A 15,902-nucleotide genomic window follows, 5' to 3' on the forward strand; every position below is an offset into this window, starting at 1 on the left:
ATCAAGAAGCTTAAAAAGCAGAACTGTGAATTAAAAAATTATAATAAACAGCTTGAGACTCAAGTCATGGCCATTTCATTCATCAGACAATAAGAAAAGAAAGATAAAGCTAAAGTTAACTTACTAGAACTCTTCAAGAGTAAATAAGAAAAATTATAAGCTTTCTTAAGACAACTGCACATCTATATAAATATGAAAAACAAAGAACTCAGCAACAATAAAAATAAAATAATAATAGTAGTATTATATCTTTGCAGAGTAGCATTTAATTAGTTTGATATCTATTTATAAAATTACTACAAAAGAAATAAAGTTGATCAGAATAACAACATGCTTAAGATTATTAATAATTACATCACTTTTATACAGACATTAAAAACCACTTTCAGAGAAGTTAAGAAACAAAATGTAGCAGCTTAACAGTTACATTATATATAACAAAAGACATTGTTACAAGACTATACTATAAGATTCCAGCAAGTCTGTGTTAACACTGATTAGAACAATGAAGTTTTAGCTGACACTTTCTACCAAGAACTATTCAATAAAATTAAAGACAAAGTAGTGCAATTGGAGAAACAATCACACATTGTGATCAAGATAATTAAAGTAGCAGTCAGAATTGAAAACCAACTTTATAAATAAAAGATGGAAAAGCAAGAGAAAGCACCATAAAAATAATCCAGTTTATTAAACCACACTGAAAGTTAAGACTGGAACAGAAATATACAGCTAGATTCTTATAAACACACATCTATAGAGCTGGACACAACAAAAGTTAACATGCTTGATGAGAAAGAAAAAAAGTGAAGAAAGAAAGAGAGATTATGCTTTTATTATACTAAGTCTGGATATCAAGCAAAGCAGTGCAGTACAAAGAAGCCAGATCAAAAAGATAAGAAACTCAGAGCAATCTCAAAAAAAAATAAAGAAAACTCTAACGCTAAATAATATCTCTAAGCAATAATTCAAAAAAAGTAAACTAAAAAGGAACTTTAACAACAGTTTAAAGAGATATTTAAGAAACAAATTATGAAAGCTTACTTGAAGCTAATTCAGCAGTCAGAAAACAAACTAAAATACCAAAACAAGCTGAATGATAAGAAATGAAAGTTATATAAAGAATTATGTGTGAGAACAAGAAGTGAACCAAGTAATGATTGGGGGATTTGACTACTTGACTGTAAATATCACTACAAACAGAAAATGAATAAAATCCAGAATCCAAAGTACAAGAAACATGTTCAATATTCAATTTATAAATGTTTATGCAAGCTTCACCAGAAATAACAAGAAGAGTTTGAATGATGGACATGGGCTATAGAAGATTTCATATATTATAGAAAGTATAATTATAATATCAAGAATTGCCAGTGTTGCAGATGCAACATTGAGAAAAAAGAATGAAAAATATCAGATTCACAGAATATCTCATATGTGAAACACCCAGATCACACCAGAATTCATTGGAGCTTTTGCTATAATGATGATTACCCTATTTACAGAGATGAAAAGAATGGTGGATACCATCTACAATTATTAAAGAAACTGCAAGCAACTAGAAAGCAAGGCAACAGTAGTAATAAAGAATATTAGTCAAGTAAAGAACAGATAACTATGCCAAATCTGAAGAAAGAACCAAGCTGAGAAATACTAGAATTTGAAAAACACAAAGACAATATCATAAAGAAACTCAGTCTTATAGAAAGTGTGACACTTGAAGAGAGAAAATGCTCAATAACAAGAACACTACAGATCTAAGACAACTAATTACACTGGACCACATGTGAAGAAGAAAACAGATTACTAGCAATAATAATATGTAACTAGTACTGGAATGAAAAACAGAAAGAGATAGAAGAACTGAACCACTTATACTATAATAAATTTGAGTACAAATGTCAATGCAAATTTCATGAAGACAAAAGATTTTGAAAAATAACAAGATTTCTGTATAATTTCAAAGAATGTGAAAACTGTACAAAATACAGAGACAACCAATATATACAGAAAATACACAAGAAATGGTGTACTGATAAAGATAATTACAAGATATATAAACAAGTACTCAAGATAACTCTTGTTAATTTGAAAAATAAGTAGACTGCTACAAATAAGAGTCTGTAAGCAGCATAAATAGACAAGTAAAATTATTAGCTATTAATAAACAAATCTGTCATCTTAAAGTTATAGTGATCTTACTTGAATCAAAGCACACAACAATTTTAGTGAACTCAGAAGTAACTAAACTATTCATTAACAAAAGATTTACTAAAAGAAGCTGATATTATAAAGTAAATAAAGAAATATCTCTACTAGTTATCAGAACTAGAAGAAGGAACTCTTGATAGAGTTGAAGAAGAGATATATCTTATTAAGATAAGAATAGAACAATACTACAAGAAAGTATATTTTGAAGTGATGAATCTAGAGAACTATAATATAGTCTTGAGATACTTTTGATTGAAACAGCATAATTCAGAAATTAACTAGCAAGAAGAAAAGATTAGACTGACAAACTGTAAATGCTCTCTCAAACCAGTATATTATAATTAGAGATTCATACTCAGAAACAACTTAGATAAGACACTGGCTGTAATAAGTCAGATTAATCAGAAGATACTGCATAAAGAATAATTAATTAATACAGAAGAAATCTATAAAAACCCAATCTATAATAAGAAAGTAAATCAAGTTATGAAGAATCTCAACAACTTAACACAGCTGCAAGTATGAAAGAATGACCAGAATGAAAAGATTAAAGAAACTCTACCAGAAGAACTCTGAAAATACATTAATATAGTCAGAGAAATAGATCAGAACAATAGTTTACTAAAGCATAAATTCTGGAACCACAAGATAAAGCTACAAAACAGAAAACAACTAGCAAAACTGCCAATATACAGATTAAATAAGAAAGAATCAGCTAAAGTAAAGAAATACATTAAAGATAATCTTAAGAAAGATTACATCAGAGAGTTAATATTACCAGCAGAATATTCAATACTGTTTACATTAAAGAAAGATGAAACCTTATGACTATGTGTGGATTACAAACAGTTGAACAACATCATGGTCAAGAACTGCTACTTAATACTACTGATTAAAGAAGTACAAGACAAATTGAAAAGAGTAACATGGTTTACTCTAATTAACATCAAAAATATCTACCATCAGATATGAATTAAAGAAGGCAACAAATGGAAAAAAACATTCAGAACACAGTATAGACTGTATAAATACAATATTATACTGTTTGAATTAACAAATGCACTGGCAATGTTTCAAGCACTCATCAACAATGTATTGCAAGAATATCTAGATGATTTTATCATTGCATATCTTGATAATGTGATTATATTCACCAAAGAAAACTGAAAGAATCACACTGGAAAAGTTAAGAAGATACTGAAAAAGCTATAAAAATACAATCTACCAGCAAAAATAAAGAAGTGTAATTTCTTCAAGAAAGAAATTAAATATCTTGAACACATTATATTAACAGAAGAAATATAAATAAAACTAGAAAAAATTAACAAGATACTACAATAGCTAATATTAAAGAAAGTCAAAGAAGTTCAGATATTCTACAGACTAGTAAATTACTACTGATAGTTCATACATGGATTTTCAAAAGAAGCAAGACCACTTATACAGCTATTTAAGAAAGATAAAGTATTTAAATAAATAACAGAGTGTCAACAAGTATTTGAAGCAATAAAAAATAAATTCAGAAAAGAAGAAATGAGATAACACTATAATCTAATAAAAAGATATATAATTGACACAGATGCATCAGACTGTGTGATAGCAGAGAGATTGCAGCAACTGAATAAGCAAGAAAGATTATAACTAGTTACATATTATACAAGAATAATAACACCAGCTGAACAAAACTATAATATTCATGACAAGAAACTACTTGCAATAGTGGCATCACTGAAAAAATAAAAGATTGAACTACAAGAAAATCAATATCAGACAGAAATTATCTCAGACCATAATAATCTGTAATACTTTATAATAATCAAAAAGCTTACAAGACAACAAGCTAAGTAATATACAGATATACTGATACACTACAATTTTAGAATATAATACTGCAAAGGCACAGAAAATGTTTGAGTAGATGCATTAAGCTGAAGACCAGATCTTATGAGAAAAGAACAAGATTCAAGAACACTCTTCAAAAAGTTGAAAGAAACAAAGAATATAGTTCTGAACTGACAGATATTAAGAGTAACAAGAATCACAACAGAAGAATTGAATATTAAAGAAAAGATTAGAAAAGCAATACAGAAAGATGAATATATAAAAAAGATTAACAATAAAAACAAAAACTTCAAGAAAGAAGACAGAATAATACTATATTATAGACTGATATATATACTCAGAAAGGTCAGAAAGCAAGTAATAATACAAGAATATAATACAATTACTGCAGAACACTTTGAGATCAATATAATAATAGAAAGAATTACAAAGACCTACTATTGGCCAGAAATGTGAACAGATATTCAACAACATGTTAAAGAATGTGAGATATATGCATAAAGCAAAGCTAACAAATATCAACTATACAGAAAACTATAGCTAATATTACAACTGTGAGAATTATGAAGATTCATAGCAATGGATTTCATTATAAAACTTTTAAATTCAAAGAATATAAAAGGGAAGAAGTATGACTCAATACTAGTAATTATCAACAGATTGACAAAGTACAGATACTCCATATTATTTAGAAAAGCAACAACAGCATCAGACACAGCACTAATAGTACTACAAAATGTGCTTGCCAATCATGGAATGCCAGAAGAGATAATTACAGACTGAGACATCAGATTTACAAGCAAATTCTGGATAACACTAATGGCACAACTAGGAATTGAACAAAAAATGTCAACAGTCTATCACCTACAAACAGAGGGACAGACAGAGCAACTGAATCAAATCTTGAAGCAATATCTGTAAGAATATGTCAACTACCAGCAGAACAATTGAGTTTCACTACTACTCATGGCACAATTAGCATACAATAGAGTGAAGAATACTACTATGAGAATGATATCATTCTACATGAACTACAGCAGAGAACCAGAAATACAGAAGCAACCAAGAATTATATAACAAAAGACTTAATACAACTACAAGAACTGCAGAACCAGATGAAACTGGACATCAAATTTCTGAACAAGAAAATGAAACACTACTACAACAGAAGGTGCTAGAAGGCACCAATCCTGAAAGAGGAGGAAAAAGTATTTCTAATTTGATGGAATATTAAAATTAAAAAACCAAGTAAAAAACTTAATTTCAAGAAATTGGAATCATACAAAATCACAAAGCAGATTGGAAAAGTCAACTACAAACTCCAGCTATTCAAAAAGATAAGAATATATCTGGTATTTCATGTCTCATTATTGGAAAAAGCATCACTACATACTAGAGAAATGCTTACAGAGATTGATGAAGAACAAGAATATAAAGTCAAACAGATACTAGATTATCAGAAGATCAGCAGAAAACTTCACTACTACTTAGTGAAATAAAAAGAATGTAATATCTCAGAAAACACCTGAAAACCAACAGAAAATCTCAGAAACATCTGAACAATTATTAAGATATATTACCAACAACATTTTCACTCAGCAAAGTATTAATGAATGAATTGGAAACAATCAGAAGAGAATTTAAAAAAGAGAGATTATTTAATAAAGCAAGCAAGTTTTGAATCTTTGTCTGCTCAGCTACTCTTTTTTATTTCTTCTTCTTAAGATATTTCAGATCTTTCATAAACTTTGATTTGAACTCAAGAAATTTATCAGCTTAATTACAGAGTAACTTTTTCTGCTTTTGAAGATGAAGAAGATAAGAAAGAGTTTCTTACTTAATATGCTTAAGCTTATTCTGAGTTTCAAATAACTTCTGTTAATCAGCAGTAGAAGAATTATTATCATGCATATAATGACAATCAGTGCAAACACACTTACTATATCAATAAAAATGACTTGACTTTAGATAAGTCTTATTCAGTAAAGAACATCAAAAGCAGAGAGAGAGTATAATGAATCTGAATCACTCAATAATAAAAAGAAGATTATTCTTGCAAAATGTTAGAAGCAGATAACATAGTGAAAAGAAACTATAAGAATACTTACTAAAAACAAGAAACAAGAGAAAAACCCAGAAGCTTAAAAAAGAATAAAAGATTACTTTTTTATATCTCAGAGATAAGAAGCAGAGCAGTTGAGAACAACATACTGTAAAAAAAGAGAATAATATTATGAATCTTGCAGCACAGCAGCCAAAGATACAAAATAATTAAATAAAATCTGACAAGATGAAGTTACAGACTGTTGTGAAGAAATCTTAAAATAGAAAGTTATATAATTAGCAATAGAACTGATAAGCTGACTGATTACACTAAGCACAATAAAACTAATTAAAAAATGTAGCAAGCATACTGTAATAAAATGAATAGAATATCTTAGCAGAACTATCATCAGAAAGCATTATATATATAAAAATACTTATTATCAGAGATCTGATAGACTTGTTCATTATAATTAACTTTCCTACTTATCTTACAGATATCTTTAAATCAGATATCTTCATATCTTAATTACTTTCTATACTACTGAAGTCTTGTGATACTGTATGATTGTATCTGATTTCACTACTCTTGAGAAAGCATGATAGTCTGGCTCTGACTCTGATATACCTGCACAGAAACCCTTTATTATCAGAGCAAGACTGCCCACTCAACCAGAGCACCATTGGACTATTGATCACTACCCAATCTGTTGTTATTCTCTTAAAGCTCTTTAACACCCTTCAAGCTCCAAAGGACCCCAGGAGACTCCAGTCAATACAACATCTACCAGCTCTATCAGAAGAGTTGCAGTTCTCACAGATTATAGTTTAAGAGTAAATATTATTATCTGAAGATTTTTAAACACTTGTGCATATATTTAGATTAATATCTTGTTATTTAGAGCTGATAGTATATTTTTAATTTAAATTATATTCTCTCTCATCTTATTCTAGATCTTTCTTATTGCATTGATCTCAGCTGCTAGCTCTTTTGTCATTAATATATCTCTAATCTTCTCTATATACAGCTTTATACTATCTAGTAGAGCTTTTATTATATTTTATGTTAGATTTTTGTTCTTGTCTAGTATATTTAATCAGAATTCCTTAATAGCTTTGATATCTGCTTGTATTTGAATTGTATGGTTATATATACTTTAAAGCTGCAGGCCCATCCAGAAGACAGTTTGGCTGCTTGCCATGCTTTTCTTGATATTAAGTGATATCTTGAGCTCTGGCAAGCAGATTGAGCCACAATGTGAGCTGGATAGAAAGATGGTTGTGGAGATATTTCAAAAATTAGGTCCTGATGATATGAGGTAGTCTTTAGTGGTGTGGCCAGCTTGGTGCTAACTAGCAGTTAGATAGGGGGGGTTTAGTGTAGGTGATCACCCAGGTTGCTGCCTGATTACTGCCAAGCTGCCAAATAACTTGTTTGGACCAGCAAGGGTGGAAGATATATTATATAATCAGTACAGTGTGATCAAGATCACCAATTCAGCTCTATCTCAATTCATTCTGTATTGTACAGAAGCTTCTGCTTCTGATGAATGTACATTAATTGACATACTCTCTGCAACACTAGACAGCATGGCCACTCCAACTCTGAATAGCCAGTCTGCTCTGATAGTGGAGATGAAGACATGTATATGGCATGCACTTGATAGTATTCTGAATGCCCAGTCAAAAAAGATCTGAATGCAGTATAAGTTGTGTCAGAAGAAATAAAGAGTAGATATCTGTATTATATATATTCTCTTGTTGATTCTTGCTCTCTTCTGCTCTGTTCTTATACTATACAAGATATCTGTATTGGTCTGGCTGATACTCTCTGGCTTTTACTTGCTAGTATTTCTGCTGAATGAAGAGCTTTCAGAATGAAAAACTGGTAACAGAGTAGAAGCTGCTCTGGTTTCTGTCTGAATGTATGATTAATTATTCAGTTAAAAGATTCTGTCATTCCCATAACCATACAAATAAGAATGAAGAGCTTGTTATGCAAATTCTGAGCTAATTATTTATCAAGATCTACAAGACTGCAATTATTAATCTCTGGAGCTATCAATAAAGCTGTCATACAAACTCTCACTCTTATTTAGTTGGCCAGGCTGTTCAGGTCCTGCTTGAAACCTATTCAAGATAGAAGTATAAATGCAAGAAGACAGAGTTTATAAATTACAGTACAGAAATTCTGCTAAATGAATATTATAAGAAGAACATTATACAGCTGGTTAAGTACTGCTGGCAGGGCTGGTCAGAGTTCAAAAAAGATTAGTTAGTGAAGCTACATCTTTATACTGCAGTGAACTTTCTAATGGGCTACAGCATGCTTCTCTATAATAAATTCTGCTGTATGATACAGCTGGCTGATCTCTTCACTCTGAAGCTAACAAATAAAGACTTAATCTCTTGCTTCCCCATGATTTTGATTATGAGAAATGGCAAGACTAACCAGATGGGCCAGATTGAGTATGCTACAGTAATGTACTATTATAACTTCTTGCTCTGCATCATGGCACAGACAGTCTTTTATCTCTTCTACCAATGGAACATTGTACAAGAGCCACTACTCCAGTTCTACAACTGCCAGAACTGGTACCAGCTGCATCTGATTAAGAGAGATGATGTAAGAAAGCCTCTGTCATACAAGATCCAGCTGAACTGAATTTAATACATCTACAGTGGGACAGAGCTTTCTGGCCTGAAGAAGACTCATGCTGGGCAAGCTACTGAAGCCAGACATGCAGAGCAGGTTAGAGTCAGTAAGAGTGTAAGAATTTGCCTGTGAACCCCTTACATGGATGAACAACACCTGCAAGAGTTCAGGGCCTCAGCTTGTGAGCTGTTGGGAGTACATGTATTCTTGTGAGGCACTAAGTCATGTGCTTGTGAGCACACATAAAAGGCCACCACTGCACAAATCTCTTGTTAGAAGCCAGTGGCAATCTTGTCTACAAGTTATACATAGCTGCCAATACCAGATCTTTTATCTTGTGTACTCTTTTCTATATACAATTTCTTCTATAGATTTATTGTCATGCTGATCCACATGTACAATTCTCACATTTTGTCACTTTTCTTTAATGATGCCTGATAATAATATTAATATGAAGAAGCCAACCTCCTGAAGCTTGTGAATCTGAGACACCAGCAGAAAACCTATCTCAAGAACAAACCCAAGTTTGTAAGAAGATGACAAATCTTGAAACCATCTCAGCTCTCTTAATCATAAATGAAACTGAAACTAGTATTGTAATCTCAGAGAGAGAGTCTATCTTAGCATTAAGAGATGAAATCCAACAACTTCACAAGAAAACCAAACTACTAAAGAGAATGATGAAATGGCAAGAAAAGTTGAATACTCTCCAGGCTATTCAAAAGCACTTGTGAAGTGAATCTCTTGATATAATTATCTTCAATTCAACACCTGCAAGGCATCTGTCAGTCTTAAGATTACTATAACACACAAAGCTCTATCAGACTGGCTTCTATACAAAATATTGGTGATTCATCTCCAGCATTGAATCCACTTGTGATGTGAGCAAATTAAATGATGAGAAAACTCTCATGTATGCTCTTACAGAACTTGATTATATTGAAAAAGATCTCTGGAAGATTTACTGCAAAAACAATCTATTAAAGAATAACTGAAATGGTCTCAAGAAATTCCTACACACAAGACTAGAAGACTCAGCAAACTGCATGCAAAACTCTTGACAAGCAATCTTCAATCTTCACAAGAGTTTGAATGAAACTGACCAAGTCTACTACCAATAATTTCTAGAGCTTGCAACAGAAATTGATGAAGAATTTGAAAGCTTTGAAAAAATGAAGAAGAATCTATACATAGAGAACTTGAATGAGCCCATGTGAGCTAAACTAGATGAATAGCTAGAAATACCAGATAATATTGATGAGATAGTAGTACTAACTACCTGACTCTAATCAAGTATAACAGTAGCTCTTGAAAAGAATGCCTCACATGTGAAGTTTACCAATCCAGTTGGAAGTGCTTACAGAGGTATAAAGACTGATGACTTAAGACCACAAACAGATAAGAGAAGTCAACTCCAGAGATCTGCTCAGAAAATGAGAAAAGATCTTATCAAGAATCACAAAGCTTTAAGAAAAGAAGAAAAATGCTTTGAGTGTGGCCAAAAGAGACATCTTATAAAAGACTGTCTCAAGAAGAAGAGTAGCAAATAGAAAATTGAGGAACCACAAGTAGATAGAATCAATATAATGAAGTTGTTCAAGAAAAGTCTTCTTGCTCTCTCCCTCATTGTTCTAGATGTGTGAAACTTAACTAACAGAAGTATCACCTGGTCAGCACTAATAGATTCAGGTTATTAATCTCTAGTGATTAGTTTATGATTGGCCACAAAGCTAGCACTAAAGGTGCACAAGATGCCTATAGAGATTGAAACTGCTATAAATCATGAGAATATTACTCTTACAGAAGAGATTACAAATATATTTTTTAAAGTCTGTAACTTTCAGAAAAACTGGCAGTTGTTCCATGAACAAGTAATAGTTGCAAACATAAAAGATAAGATGCTAGTGGGTTTGAGCTGGCTGCAGTAACATAATTTCAAGATGTATTTCAGAAAACTAAGACTAGAGTTCCAAACTATATGTTGCAACCTGCTTGTAAAGATTAAACCAGTTAATCTCTCAGAGCTAGTGAAGAGAGGAAAGTTCATCTATATAATAACTCTTCATGAATCAGAACAGATAGTGACAGCAGATCTAGATCTCCAGATACCAGAAGCCTACTGTGAACTCACAGAAGTATTTAGTAACAAGAGAGCTTGAAAGCTGCCACTACACCATAAAGATGATTTAGTCATAGATCTTGAGCTAGAGAAGCAGCCAGAATTTGGAAGAACATACAGACTTTTGCAAGCTGAACAAGAAACTCTTCACAAATATCTGAGCAGCATACTAACTCATGAGTTCATTCACTCTTTCAAGTTATCTGTAGGAGCACTCATTCTGTTCATGTTCAAGAAGAACAGCAGACTAAGAATGTGTGTGAACTATCATAATCTGAATTCAAAAACAGTCAATAGATATTCTCTACTACTGATTGAAGATGTATTGTATAAGCTTGTAGAAGCTGCAATATTCACTCAGTTAGATATTAAGAATGCCTACTATAGATTGAGGATTCATAAAGAGAATGAGTGAAAGACTGCATTTCAGACTCTACAGAGGCTATTTGAGTACTTGATAATGTCTTTTGAACTCACAAATGCACCAGTAGTCTTTCAATCATATATCACAAAGATACTTAGTGAATATCTGAATATATTTACAGTGGCCTATCTTGATGATGTGGTTGTGTACTTGGCTCACAAGGAAGACCATGAGAAGCATGTGAAATTAATACTTAAGGCACTCAAGAATACAGGTCTTTATTGCAAGCTGGCAAAGTGCAAGTTCAATGCTTGCAAGATTAACTATCTTGAGTATATCATAATACCAGAGAGTATTCTTATGGAGAAGAGCCATGTGAACACTATTCTTGACTGGCCAGAGCCAATTAGTAAGAAAGAGATTCAGATCTTCTTAGAATTTGTGAACTTTTACAAATGCTTCATCCCAAGATTCTCTAAGATAGCTTACAGTCTGACTGCTCTTCTAAAGAGAGAAGAAGCAAAGCTAAGCAGGCATGCACAAAAAGAGATAAGGAAAGAGGCTAACACTTTTATGACTAAGAAAGATCACAAAGTCTTTATAGATCTGAAAAGAACATTCACAGAAGCTGTTATGCTTCACTATTTTGATATAGAACAGAAGATCAGACTGGAAACAGATGCATCTGGCTTCATGATGTATAGTATTTTATTACAGCTGGCAAAGAATGGCATTTGGGTTCCAGTTGAGTTTTATTTGTGAAAGATGCAACCCACAAAGATGAATTATGGCATTCATGATTAAGAACTGCTCACAATTGTGGAGTTATTTAAATATTAGCACTGCTGGTTGGAAGACTTGTGAACACCAGTTCAAGTTCTTACAGATCATGATAGCTTGTGCTATTTCCAGACTGCTCAAGATCTTTTACAAAGACAGATCTGCTGGACACAAAGACTGACAGTCTTTTGATTTACAGTTAATCATATGAAAGAAATTAAGAATCCAGCAGATAAACTCTTATAAAGATCTGATTATATCAAGAAGACTGATCTAGATAATATAAAGAGTCACAAGACTGCAAATTAACTGAGAGTGATGCTTATAAAGTAGCAAGAGACTACAGAAAAGTTGGAACTGACAGTTCAAGTTTCTTCTAATCAGAGAGAGAAGAAAGAAGATGAGAATACATAACTCATCTCTACAAAGCTTTGAGTTGCAATCAAGAAACTACTTGTGAAGATTGTCTTGAAAGATACATGCAAAGTGAAGAAGATTACAATACAGATTCAGAAGATCAAAAATCTAGTTTGTAAGAAGAATTCTTATGAGAAGAGCAGCTCTAATCTGTTAGCATTATTGCTAAACCTACTGCAAAGTGACAACTATACAGTTAAGATTCACAAAGACATTAAGACAGGCATGAAGAAATTCACAACATGAAAAGAGAAGAAGAGCATTCTCTATAGAGATAGTTGCATATACATTTCTCAGAATAAGATCTTGCAAATAGAGCTAATCAGATATCATCATGATCTATCTCTTGCAGAGTATTTTGCTACAGCAAGAATATATAAGCTTATAGCTCACAAATACTTTTAATCAAGAATGAGAGAACTGGTGAAGAAGTGCTGCAAAGCCTGTAAAATCTGCCAGAACTCAAGAAGAGTTTACAGAAAATCTCAAGAAGAACTATCACTCTTACTAATTTCAAATTACTCTTGAGAATCTATTAGCATGAATGTTATTACAGATCTTTCTGCAAGTCTGAATTTTGAGAAGATGCAGTTTGACTGTATTCTGATTGTAGTGAACCAGCTTATAAAAATAGCTTACTTTATCTCTATAACAAAGAAGCTGACATCAGAAAAATTAGCCCATCTCTTTATTTACAAGATAGTGAGATTGCACAGATTACCTGCAAGCATAGTAACAGATCAAGAATCTCTGTTTATGAGTGAATTTTAAGGTGATTTAACTTATATCTTGAAGATTACAAGAGCAATAAGTACAGTATTTCATCTGCAAACTGATGATTAAACTAAGAGACTGAATAGTGTGCTAGAGCAGTATCTGCAAAGCTATATCAGTTATAATCAAGATAACTAGATAATGTGGTTGCTAATGGCAGAGTTTGTATATAATAACTTACAGCAGATCTTCATATGGAAATCATCTTTTCAGCTAATATATGAGTTGAATCTGCAAACAAATCTATTAGACCTTGATAAGTATGACTATATGTACAAGAATTCAAAGAATCAGGCAGAGGCAATGAGATTACTCTGTAAGAAGATTAAGAAATCACTTATAAAGGCACAAGTCTATCAGAAGAAGTACTATAACCAGAAGTATACTGTAAAGACTTTTCAGATAAGAGACAAGATGTGGCTTGATCTTCACAATATCAAGACCACACAGTCTAACAAAAAATTGAATTTGTTGAGACATGGGCCTTGTAGAATTATGGAGAAGATAGGCTCACAAGTCTACAGACTGAAGCTGCCTCCAGGTCTGCAAACTCATAATATTTTCCATGTATTCCTGCTCTGTAAGCACAAGACCTGTGAAGAAATCAATAGCTCACCTCATCATGAAGTTCACAAGACAGACAAGAATGAAAAGAAGTATTAGGTCTGCAAGATAATTAACTCAAAAAGAGAGAGTCACAAGCTGTGGTACAGAGTACATTAGGAAGATTATGATGATGAGAAGAACAAGATATGGGTTTCCATGAGTAATGTCTGTTTACTGAGAAAGCTACTTCAACAATTTCATAGTAGGAATCTGGACAAGCCTGGTTCACAAAAGAGATAGATGGAGGTAGTAGAGCTAGAAAAGAAGAGAAAGAGAAAGCAAGAAAAAGCTCTCTCTTAAGCTAGTGCTCATTATCTAATAGTAATACAGAGCTAGTGAGAACAATAAAGACTCTCTACATATTGTTGTGTTATTGAGCTCTGTTGTATTGTTATGTTGTGTTATGTTATTAGAGTTGTGTTGATATCACATCTCTAGTGAGGCTGTACTCTTTTTCTTATGAGGAAATTTTTATTTTTCCCAAGAGATTTTGTTTTTCTACTCATGAAGATTTTTAATGAGACAGCTGCCTTGAGAGATCAAGGCTTACAAGAGGGGGAAATCTGTAAGAATTCATCCACAAACCTCTTATATGAACAAACAACACCTGCAAGGGTCCAGAACCTCAGCTTGCAAGCTATTGAAAGTACATGTGTTCTTGTGAGGCACTAAGTCACATGCTTGTGAGCACACATAAAAGGCTGCCACTGCATGAACTTCTTGTTGAAAGCCAGTAGCAATCTTGTCTACAAGTTATATATAGCTGCCAATACCAGATCTTTTATCTTGTGTACTCTTTTCTATATACAATTTCTTCTATAGATTTATTGTCACACTGATCCATACATATGATTCTCACAAAAGACCAGATTCACTATACTGGAAGATAAAATAGTAATGCTCTCAGCCAGTACTATCTGACTAATATTCTCAGAAAGTTTGTATAAGTCATAGCTGGCTTTAACTTCTGCATACCTGGGAACTTCTATCTGCTGTAGGCCAGGGTACCTGTATCTGAGTTACTGGAGTACACTGTCTGACCCTGAATTAATAACTGGATGCAGTAGTTTGAGTCATATAATATTCAGAACTTCAACTCCTGTCTTCAGAAACCAGAGCTGAGAAGATTTTCAGATCAGAGTAATTCTTGAAATCAGTTCAGGAAATCTTCTGCTGTATAGCTGGATAGAGATGATTTGACTGCTTAAGAGTTTCTATATCTGCTTTATTATCTCTGTATAATTCTTCTGCAGAACTCTGTTATTCTTCAGTCTCTCTTTTCCAGTCACTCTCTGTAGATCAGCTCTGTATTCATGAGAAAGAACTATTATCAGTTTGCAGAGGCAGTTCAGATAGCTAACATCTATAAAAAGAAGCTGTACAAAATACAGCTGCAGCAGACAGTGCTTATAATGACAGATCAGCTGTATATTATATAGCAGAATCTGAATGTGATCTGTAATTATTTATATACTGTTCTGGAAACAGAACTATAAAAAATTAACAATCAGTTAGAAGTACTGATTAGTAAACAGATTTCTTTTCTTGTACAAGTATTTTCTGCTAATTAAAGAATAATGACAGCAGCTGCTGTCTTTAAAGATAAAGATAAAGAGAGAGATAGTAGTTCTACAGTATTTAGAGAAGCACAAGCTTCAGCCTGTTTATTAGAGATAGCTTCAGTCTTTGCTAGTGTCTCTGTTCCAGCTATATACCAGCTTTCTTGTACAATTACTACAGTTTCAGATCTGTAGCAGAAATAAATAATTAATTTAAAGAGTAGCTCTTCAGTACAGAGTCTAGATATCTTATATAAAGCAAAATAGTGATTAGATGATACAGAGAGAATGTTCTACAGCAGAAGAAAAATAATTATTGATTATATTAACAGATAGAGACAGGGGAGTGCCAGTAACAGTATTACTATAGAGAAACTAGAGCTTGTACAGCAGTATGAGAAGCTCAGTTTAAACAGATTATTCAGAATGCTGTAAGTGAAAAAGAAACTGTTCTGATTCTTATTATAACAAATTCTGTTTATTATATCTTGCATGGCTTATTATACAATAGAAAGATAAAAAAGAAAAGAT

The sequence above is a fragment of the Coccidioides immitis genome (genome assembly GCF_000149335.2).
Source record: "Coccidioides immitis RS genomic scaffold supercont3.1, whole genome shotgun sequence".
NCBI lineage: Eukaryota > Fungi > Ascomycota > Eurotiomycetes > Onygenales > Onygenaceae > Coccidioides > Coccidioides immitis.